The 12,102-nt window shown below is 31.8% G+C and overlaps 1 non-coding gene across 1 annotated transcript; it reads left to right on the forward strand.

Moving 5' to 3' along the window:
• The first annotated feature begins 691 nt into the window (after positions 1–691).
• On the forward strand, positions 692–767 carry LOC149566174 (small nucleolar RNA SNORD36). Its single transcript, XR_016363202.1, has one exon. It is a non-coding gene; the product is annotated as a small nucleolar RNA SNORD36 (small nucleolar RNA).
• Positions 768–12,102: the final 11,335 nt, after the last annotated feature.

Genomic DNA, 12,102 nt, shown 5'->3' on the forward strand with positions numbered 1-12,102 from the left:
ACATCACTCACTCTAATTTTACTACCAATTATTAGTTATTATTGATTATTAAATATTAATAATAACTATTCCAACATAAATAGACATAGCACCCTAGATATTCTACTATATTATAAACAAAATTCACCTCACTATATTAACATTCACTAACTAATCATTTAACTAGAGTAACCCACCTACAAGGTAACTCCACATTTCCTAATACTGCAAGCTATCTAATCTATTTTATTATTCTTATTAAATAGCTCTGCAAAACTGACATTTCTATTTCCTATAATAATTTACTCTTTCAATTTAGATACTGCATAAGCCCCCCAACAAGAATAATTACCTTCCTATTTTAATATCACATATAAATAGTGACACACTACTGACTAATTCCAAAACAATCAGACTAATACTTATTCTAATTAAGCCTATAGGCTTCTCGTATGGAGCTAGGGCTCCAAAATAAATGCATTTACTATCTCACGCATAGTCAGCTGTCTCACGCAAAAATTAAAATGCATTTGATTATGTTAGCAGATTTCCCCTCATGATCGCATATGCAATGTGTTGTGCTTTTTTGCCTTTTGTAGCTCCTCATTATCTTTAGGGTCATTCAAATATTCCACAAATGAGTAAGTCTTCAAATTCTTCATTTATGACTCTCTGTGTCGCTGACGCGTCACAAAAAATGGGCTTTTTTCTTGTGTGGATGATGCAAATAATATCCATCTAATTTCTATTGATGCATAAAAAATTGAGCTTTTTAAAACTGATGCAAAAAGTAGCTGTAAATTTCTGCATACTTATTATTAATCCACTTCGTCCAGTGCAGTAGGGCGAAAAAGGGGTAAATGTGGCCAGTGAGGCAACGGAGACCACCACTGCCTATTGGACCATATTTCCAAAATGGCTCATAGTTTTTTGTGTATGGATTTGTGTTTGTTTGCATCTTTCGAATGTCAACCGTGTGGTCAAAGGGATTGCAACTATTCTTTTGCAATGCTCTGGAAGTTCAGAACAATTTTATTGCAACACAACAATTCTACCTTGTTTTCATTCACTACACCAGCATATTTTTCTTCTTTACCCATATTCCTCCTGAATTCTTTGGTTCTGCTGTTGCCTGGCTTTGATTCAGTTCTATTTTTATCAGGGTTTCATTCATGTATGAAATCTGTAATGGTAAAGTTAGGACTTATAACATTGTGACTATGTCTCTTATTTATTTGACCCCTAGCTGTAACAGTCTCACTCGTGGCATTCTGTCTAAGTAGCAGACGTTGGAGAAATTGTTAGTTCTTATTAGATTTAATACACTTCTCAATCATCATACACTTTCTTTACCAACACAGGCAACACATATCCAAACAAGGAAAAATAAGTCAAAGAGGTATAGAGAATAGTTGATAAGAATAATATGATATCAGCAAGGATAGGAAGTAGATGAAGGCAACAATTAAATCCCATGACTACATAGTTAAGAAAATATCATTTGACAATCTGTAGCTGCCATTGATAAATTTTCTCAGAGCTAATCGAAAACTAGTCAAGTAGTCAATCAGCCATTTGAGCTCCCACACAATTCACATGCATATAATGCACTATGAATTTCTTCTTCCCAAATTGAGGCTTAAAATTTCTTAAACAATTGCTTAAATGATAGATAAATCTCTAAATTGAAATGAATCTTATAAGAAAAACATATGCAATAACTAATTCAAGATTATAAATTCAATTTTACTAATTTTTTCACAAATATGGAAGTAGCAACTAATCCTGTTTGCCATATAACTTCTAAAAATTTAAGAAAAAACTTTATGATCTATTGTAATATAAATGTAGTCTGAATCCCAATCAGTGCACACTATGATGGGGTGACTATACACTATTTTTGTTCACAATTAATTGTATATAATTTAGAATGTCAAAATTAATTCAGCCATTACAATGTAGGATATTATAAATTTATAGTAATTTGATGAAAGTATTTATATAATCTATAATATTATTATTAGTTCTTTTTTAATTTCAATATCAAGATTAAAGATTTTATATATACCACATCATCTTTAAATGTATATCAAGTTTTATCTTAATTACATTAATGTATAATATATTATTAGTTAATATATTTTCTTAATTAGTCAATCTTATAATAGGTTTTTGGTCTATTTTAGGGAAGATAAAATTATTATTCTATTTTAAGAGATGAAAACTAATTTTTGAACCATTTTATTCTATAATAAATATAAATATAAATGATTGTACAACTCAAAAGAATAAATGTTGGAGTGTAGGCATGCCTTAAAATTTTAGAATGAAGAGGAATTTAACATTTATTTTCTTTTTCAAATCAATTTGTCTTCACAAAATTAATTAATTTTTATTTTTGGTGTTAAGAAAATTTGAACACAAGACCTCCCACATGAGAGGCTCACAAATTACCATTATGTTGTACGCTCTTGCCTCACAAAATTAGTATTTTAGTTTTTTGGAGAAAAATCAAATTTCTTAATTTGTCTTTTCTAATTCCCTTTTTGTTGATTAGAACTATACATGAATGACAGAATTTTAATGGATCAAAATAAACAACTAGCCTCAATGTTAAAACAAATCATTTAAAATATTATTTTCAAGAATTATTATACTTACATGCCCTATTCCAGTATCCTTATTATCTAATTGATAAGTAGGAGACAATTTCCATAGCAAGTCAGATTGTGAGCATCAACTAGATCCAATGAATGCTAAGTGTTCCACTTATTCTCATGAGATATGGCTTCATGTTGGATCACTATTCATGAAACATGGGTAAATGAGTTTGACTCAAAAATCACACAGTTGAATCCTAATAACAATATCATAATCCTTATTATCATTATTGAGATTACCCATATTTAATGGTGGGGACTTGAACCTTATTTGAAGACCTTTAAACATCTATAATGATTATACAATTAAAAAAATTAATATCATATTTGAAATACAACTTATTGAAAATTATGACTTACTAATTACAAAAGCAAAAATAACAACTAACAACTTTCAAAAGCCCCAAAATCAAACTAAAGACTAAGAGCTAAAGACCAAAACAATTGAGAACAAAAACCTAAAAATAACTTAAAAAATCAATAAACCTTGAAAATGAGAAAATTGATTTAACTGCAATTTAAAATAGAATACAAGAATCACAACATGAATTAATATAGAAGAATTTCTATAAAAAATCATAAATGGACTAAAAAAATTCATAAATCAAAGAAAATATTATAGTTCTTTTCTTTCACATTGTAAATATCAAGGAGATGGTGTAAGAAATTGAGCAAAATAAAAACTAATAAAATAATCCAAGAGAGCTTAATGTGAAGAATATTACCATAAACCAAATGAGTTTCCCAATGGATCAACAAGAATGGAGACAATAGATTTTGAAAGGGGAAAGCAAACAAAACCCCTTGTGTAATATTAAGTGTGGCAATAGCCTAAGGAAGGAGAGAGGAGGAAGAAAGATTGAGGAGCAAATTAGCTCATTACAATAACATCAAGATGATGTATAGAAGAAGAAGTAGTGTAGAAGAATGAGAGAGGCGTCTCTTTTATACAATAGATTTTGAAAGGGGAAAGCAAACAAAACCCCTTGTGTAATATTAAGTGTGGCAATAGCCTAAGGAAGGAGAGAGGAGGAAGAAAGATTGAGGAGCAAATTAGCTCATTACAATAACATCAAGATGATGTATAGAAGAAGAAGTAGTGTAGAAGAATTAGAGAGGCGTCTCTTTTATACAGATGAGAAAAGAGTTGCATGTGTAACTCCCATTTGTATGAATGCCACCATTCATAATAAGTGTGTGCAAAGTGTCAATATCCTCTTAAGGAGGATAAACTAATTTCTTTTATAAAAGGAATTACAAAAAAGAGTTATCATCACATGTAGACTAGAGGACAAAAAAATGAGATGTCCTTCACATGTGTAAGAAAGGATCAAATACATAAGAGATACCTTGGTTTATCCCATTTAATAAATAAATACAACCAATGAAAGATTACTACTTCTAAGAACCCCTTTAATCTTTACTTGGGGAGATTACATCATAGGGTATCAAACCCAAGTTCTTACAATGAAATTCAAATTTCTCTCTAGAAAGAGGTTTTGTCAAAATATCAGCAACTTGATCTTCACCCTTGCAATAGATGAGGGACACTTTCTTTTCTTCAATGTTTTCTCTAACGAAGTGGTGGTGGAGAGAAATATGCTTTGACTTTGCATGGTAGATAGGATTCTTTGCCAAGGCTATTGCACTTTGATTGTCACAATAAAAGGGTGTAGGTTCTTGTTGAGGTAGACCCAAATCTTCAAAACTTCTTCTAAGCCATAGAGCTTCTTTAGATGTGTTAGTACAACTTTTATATTCAGCTTTGGTAGAACATAGAGAAATAGATGTTTCTTTCTTACTTTTCCAAGATACAACACCTAAACCAACAAAGAAACAATAACCACAAGTAGATTTCTCATCATTGGGATCTCCACCTAAATCAAAATCAGTAAATCCTTGTAAAGTAAAAGTAGAAATTGCATCATAAAATAAACCTAGATTAAGAGTTCCTTTGATATATCTTAATATTCTTTTAGCTACTTTAAGGTTTGTTTGTTGAGGTTTGGACATAAATCTTGAAACTAAACCAACACTATATGCAATATTGGGTCTAGTAAGAGTGAGATAATTTAAACTTCCTACAAGTTGTCTATAAGAGGTAGCATCAACAAAATGAGTGTTTGTATCAACCATTAACTTAGTTCCTAACTCACATGGAATAGAAACATGATTAGAATCATTCATTTGAAACCTATCCAAAAGATCTTGAGCATACTTTCTTTGAGAAAGAAAAATACCCTTAGGTGTTTGCCATATTTGCATTCCTAAAAAGTAATGTAAAATTCCTAAATTAGTCATTTGAAATTTTTTATTGAGTTGAAACTTAATATCAGAAATCAAATTGTTAGAACTTGAAGTAAGAATCAAATCATCAACATATGGAACAATAATGATAATATCATCTTGAATATGTTTAATGTGTATGTTAGGATCATTTTTTACTTCTATCAAAACCTTGAGAAATAAAAAAGGCATTAATTTTGGAATACCACTCTATTGGAGATTGCTTTAAACCATAAATAGATTTCTTTAATTTACATACTAAATGCTTCTACCTTCTTTGATAAAACTTGGTGGTTGAGCCATATAAATTTCTTCATGTAAATCACCATTTAAAAAGGCACTTTTAACATTCATTTGATGAATAGGCCAATTCATTTTTGAAGCTAAAGAAAGCACAATTTTCATAGTAGGCATTTTAGCAACTGGTGCAAAAGTTTCATTGTAATCTAAACCTTCAATTTGGGAAAATCCCTGAGCTACTAGTCTAGATTTAAATTTACTAATTTCATTATTTGAATTGAGTTTGGTTTTATACAACCACTTGCATGAAACTAAATTCTTACCATGAGGCAAAGAGACTAAATCCCAAGTTTCATTAGAGTTTAAAGTGTCATATTCCTCTTGCATAGTTTTTTTTCCAATGAGGTTGAATCTTAGCTTGTTCAAAAGTTTGAGGATCATTAGAGTTCATGAGAGAATTCATCAAATCATAATTACAATAATTAATTCTCCTAGGTTTAATTCCACTAAATCTATTAAGATAATCATCACTTTCATTAAATAAACCTTGAACCCATTTAGGTCTTCTCTTAGTAGTAATAGATCCATCACTAGAAGAAGAGTCATGATCTATAAATGCATCATTAGTATCAAAATTATCATCATTACTAGAATTAGAAGAAATAGGAGGAAGAAAAGAAGTTACTTGTGGAGTAGGGTTTAGATTAGGAGCATGGTTAATTAGAGAAGGTGTAGGGTTTAGAGAAGGAGGTTGGTCCTCCACTATTACAATCTTACTTCCACTAAATTCATCATATTGAACCTTGGAACAATCATGTACTTCATTTTTTTCTATGCAAATATCTCTTGCAATTTGAACTTTGTTAGTAAGAGGATTATAGAATCTATAACCTTTAGTACTCTCATCATACCCAACAAATATAAATGGAGAAGATTTAGCATCTAGTTTATGCCTTTTTGGTTTTGGTGTGTGAACATAAGAAATAGATCCAAATATCCTTAAGTGTTGTAAATTGGGCTTTCTACCTAACCAAGCTTCTTCGGGAGTTATATCCCTCAAAGCCTTAGTAGGAGTTATATTAAGAATATAAGTGGCTTAAAACATAGCTTCAATGCAAAACTTATAATCATATTTTTTGCATGTAACATGCATCTAGCCATTACCATAATAGTTCTATGCTTCCTTTTGACTACAACATTTTGTTTTGGTGTATAAGGAATAGTAAGTTGATGTTTAATACCAAACAATCTTAACTAAGAATGAAAAGCATTATTAACATATTCAGTACCATTATCAATTTGAAGAATCTTTATCTTAGAATTAGATTGCCTTTCCACTAACATATGAAGATTATAAGATGTATCAACAAGAATGGTGACAATAGATTTTGAAAAGGGAAAGCAAAGAGAACCCCTTGTGTAATATCAAGAATGTGGCAATAGCCTAAGAAAGGAGAGAGGAGGAAGAAAGATTGAGGAGCAAATTAGCTCATTTCAATAACATCAAGATGATGTATAAAAGAAGTAGTGTAGAAGAATGAGAGAGGCATCTCTTTTATAGAGATGAGAAAAGAGTTGCATGTGTAACTCCCATTTCTATGAATGCCACCGTTCATAATAAGTGTGTACAAAGTGTCGATATCCTCTTAAGGAGGATAAACAAATTTCCTTTATAAAAGGAATTACAAAAAAGAGTTATCCTCACATGTGGACTAGAGGACAAGAAAATGACATGTCCTTCACATGTGTACTAAAGGATAAAATACATAAGAGATACCTTGATTTATCTCATTTAATAAATAAATACAACCAAGGAAAGATTACTACTTCTAACAGATGGACATGTACATGGGTTTATTTGGGGGGGGGTGATAAGGTATCTATTTCATAAAAGAAATGATAGTTAGAAGATAAACCTATCTCTATTTAATCCTAACCTTCATTACCTTTAGCCTCTATTATTTTGTTGTCCATGTACGTTGTAGCACATTTTGAGAACCATAATGGGCAACTATGCAACCATGAAGACTCTAAATATCTAGATGGGATTCATATTTGACCTACATTCAATTTTGAGAGATATCCCAAAATATAAAGTAATCCATAAATAAAAACATAAGTATAACTATTCATTTCTTATGCCGCTAATGTGTTTATGTTTTCTTTTTTTAGTTTTCATTGTTCCTATAAAGATGTTTTATTTATTAATGAATAGACAAGAAAATGCAAGTAGGTTTAACTTTTGCTCAATATTAGGCCCTTTGTAGATATTCATTTTTGTATTCCCTTGAAGTGCATGTCATCTTTTTGTCTTTCCATTTTTATATATTTTTATTAGATATCAAGCAATGATGGGTTCGCAAGGAGATAGCTTTGTTGAATACCCATTTAATTAATGGGTCATAGGGTTTGATTACAAAAAGCTAAAACCTTATTATCAATTTGATCTATGGATGTCATCTAGTGATAAGATAAATACATGTTCCAAATATCAGTATTACATTTTCTTTTTTATTGCTAGGTTTTTGGATACTTAAGCTCTATTTGCAATTCTTGTTATTTTACCAATGTGATAAAAATCCATTTAGGGCATAACTATAACTTTATTTTAATTAAGCGTGCCTTCTCTTTTGAGTGCTATTGCAAAATGAAAAAAAAAAAACCCTACAATATTATTAGAAAGAAACAAGAAGTACGATTGCTCACTTTGATATGGTACATTTTATGTTTTCACTTTCTCTCTTCAATACACTTTTCCTTTCTTTGATTACCTAAACTAATAATGTCATTTTTTTGTTGACAATTTTATCTACTTCTCTTTTACAGGTTCACTAGTTGCAACTAAGCAACAACCAAAGTTGTTTTGACTTGTCATACACAAGATTTACTACTAAACTCCAAATAATTGCACTACTCACATTTTATGGGAAATCTGACAAGTTTTGCCCATACAAAAACATTGTACTATCAAATTTGGCATACTTAACAAAATTATAATGATATACCACTATTCAACTTCAAAAAAACCTTTTTTGTTAAGCACTTTTGAACCACTTTGCCATTATTCTTTCATGACCAACAATCCTATATATCATAAAAATTATTTTGAACCCTTTAGTTATGTATGCAATTTGATACAACTTTAATAATTTTAAAATACCCTATCGGCTTATCCCTTGAACCTCTTATAGGTACAAGTGCTAGTAATAATGCATGTTAAAATCCTAACTCTAACCTATATACTAACTAGCATTCACTAACTACTAAGTTGTACCCCTATGCCATGTGGCCCACCCTAATATCCCTTACTTTTGATTTATCACCCAATCCTACACTATGTCCCATCCCCATTTTCCATTTCACATGTGATTGATGTGAAGTGCTTGGGAGGCCCAAATCAAAGATGGGGCAACTCGTGGATGGGATGCCTTAAGAGTGGGTGGATGGATCGGACACTTTGAGGATGGAATGCTTAACTAGGAAAAGTTGTGAGCTCCATCCTAATGCTAGAGTATGGGCACAGAGGTGGATGGGGGAAATAAGATGGGAAGGTGTTGGACCTTTCCCTCCAACAAAAATCATGCACGCTTTCCTAGCCTATACTATCACATGGCTCACATGACAGGCCTACACAGGTGCCTAGGCTCTACTAGCCACCCCTGCTTCTCATGCAAATTCTAGGCATGGTACCCATAAATCAAGGGTGCACCAAGACCAAGACCTATCCAACATTAGGAGGGTTAGTGCATTTATGGGGCTCAAGAGAGAGGTGGCATGAATGGGGAGGGTGGAGGTAGGGCCCACCTTCTCTCTTCCTTTGCCTCCAAATTTGATGCTTTTAGAAGGGTTATACATTCCTTTTATAAATTTTATTTAAAACCCAACTTCAACTAATGTCATGGGTCGGTCATAACATGGGAATTTTGAGATTTGGTATTTGATTGCCTAGTTTCATCCTCCAATCACTTGTGTACTAGACATAAATAGCTACCAATAGATGTTTGTTTATAGCCCTTTTTTTTCTTGTTCTTCCTCTTATCAATCATATTTGATTTGACTATGTACTAGCTTACTATATAAAATTATTTTGTCTTTACATTTATATTTGGATTTTAGGTTTGGGATATTATCTTATTGATATTCTATTTAGAAGAATTAGAGCATATTCTCTCTGAATATTATATTAAACTATAATAGGTAGTGGCATATAGTTTTTTTCATCCCCATACAAAATCTAGAGAATGGAATGCACATTTTCGAGCTTATTTTTTCATGCCATATATGCATTCTAAACTTCTACCTCTTAATTTGTTCTTTATTTTTCTTATTTCCTTACTTGAGGTATTGTGACATGGTGATCAATTAAAGTGTTAACTTTAGTGTTAAAACTAATATTCAGATTTAATTCATTAAGTTGAATATTCTATTGAAGCAATAGAAATTCATTTAAGGTCCAAAACTTGGGAAATCAAACCTACTATTCTTTCACAAGATAATATATTAAAGTATGCATTACAATTGAACAAGATCAACTTTTGAAATCATACTTCATTTCTTCATATACTCCAGCATCACTATAAATCAATTTCCACAAAATTCCAATTACACTATTAGGACAAATTATAAAATTAAAATTTTGTTTGAACACGAGTCTCTCCTAACATTTAATAAATGCAATAGACATAATCCCAATGTATACTTATGTATTTTCCAATGGACATTGAATACAACCCAGTATCTACTTGGGATGGTTTCTTTCAACATCTCAACTATACCTACAATGTTGATTCAAAAAAATTACATACAAGCACATACATTGAAATAGTGGTATAGATACATATGACTCTTTATAATTCCCTTCACCTCTATAATGCAATCATGTACTAAAAGAATGTAAATGAGATTGAGAATGCTCCATTATAGGTGTACTGCACAATGACAAGTTTTCTCTTTCAAGCAACAATCAATAGGATGATCATTCCAAGTCCTTTTCCATTGCTCCCTTGAACAATAATCTACAAATGCATCACAACAAAAAAACAAGGACCATGGGTGCTCTCCACCCAACCATAGGCCTCCAAAGACACCACCCCTGTGCTAAGGGAACAAGGCTCAAACTAGAATTTATATACAAACTTTCAAGAACATATACATTACATCTCAAAGATTGAACAATCCCATCCCAAGGAATAAATCACAATGTTTCACCAATGGAACCATAAACATAGGGAGAAGTTGTGGTTCTAAAATGGAGATTTTCCATATCAAACAATACCTACAACAAATAAATTTCATGCCCTTTTAGGGCTTCCACCATATAATAATTACATACCCTTTCAGGGCTTTCACAACATCCTTCATACACACTACCATCAGTTGTAGCTCTCTTGGAGGCCATACTCCACCAAAACTTCCTTTATACATCATACTTCCCTTATCACCCCTATCAAGGTATGAATGATTATGGCATACATTGGAGCCCATACTCCAAGGTTCTCAATACACTTTCAAGCCCAACTAACCCCTTCACCTTGGACTTCTCTTCCCTTCCCAAAGGGTGAGTGAAGCCCTCACACCCATAACAACACTCATGTGCAACTCATGAAAGCTCAAGGAAAAAAAAAAGAGAGAACAATTTAAACCCAAACTCCATGCTCATCCCAACACAATACCACACAACAAGCTACAATATGATATCACATATTTCTTCTTACAATGGCATTCTCCTTACCTACATACTCATGAATGGAATACCAAGATTCAATTTCAAAATGGAATCAAACAAACTATATGGTAAGAACACCATTCAAACATTTAGATGAATACTACGTCACAATACAATGCCATGAAATCTACTCACAATATGAACTCACACCCCTACATGCTCATGAATACCATTATGCAAGTTTTGAAGAAAAATAAAACATGGGCAAGAAAAAATCAACCTTGAATCCTTTTGCAAAATGGTAATGAATGGTTGTAGGACAACTCCCTCCCATGCTTACAAACCCTAAGAATCTCTAAAGTTAGAGAGTGGGTAGACAACCCACTAATTTTCTCCCAAGCCCTCTAAAAGGCCTCCAACTTCTCACTAAGCTAAAAAAATCCCAAACAAGAAGCCTCCCTTTTTCTAACATCCTTGCCCCTTTGTAAAATTGTATCTTAACCAAGTGGAAAAAACATGTGAACTATTCAATTTAAAAATTCTAAGAAAGTGACATCTTTGGAGGGTTCCCAAGGTCATATAGGACTACTAAAGCTTAAATTTAGACCCCCAACCCATAGTACTATCATGAGAGCACTTATTTTTCACCAAAATAACCCCCTAGGACCACTTTTTGATCCTTAAAAATTAATAGGAAGTTGGAATTCGAATTTCCCTTTAATGAAGACTTCTCTTAACACTCTACCACAAGGGGTTAACTTGGGCATTACATTGGTTTAGGTTTTAGGTTAGGTGACTTTTGCCCAAAACTCTAAATGACAAGTCATCAACACATGGACAACACAAGTGTCAAGTAACACATTACAATTATACTGACATGTCTCTAATTATATATCATTTAAACAATTACACACCCATATAATTCATGTTTATGAAACAAAACACATTAGAATGAGGTTTGAATCTTTTCCACTGATTCAACCTTGGTTATGTCATATTCATATGGGCTTGAGCCTTGATTCCTCATTAAACCTTGTGGTCCAATTCTTGCACACTAAACTCAAGTATCAGTAGTCCAAGAATATCATGTAAGCAATAGGTATACATGTGAAATAAATCATTGTCTCATTCAACATTAGGCTTGCATATTTCATCATTTTCAAATTAACTATCCCCTTTCTAATTATTTTCATGTAAATATTTGAACATTAATATATCAATCCCTACATATCAATATTGATCTTTTCTTAACATGATCTAAATAAAATTCCG

Source organism: Cupressus sempervirens, chromosome 3 (genome assembly GCF_028749045.1).
Source record: "Cupressus sempervirens isolate cs-2001-9-10 chromosome 3, ASM2874904v1, whole genome shotgun sequence".
Classification (NCBI taxonomy): Eukaryota; Viridiplantae; Streptophyta; class Pinopsida; order Cupressales; family Cupressaceae; genus Cupressus; species Cupressus sempervirens.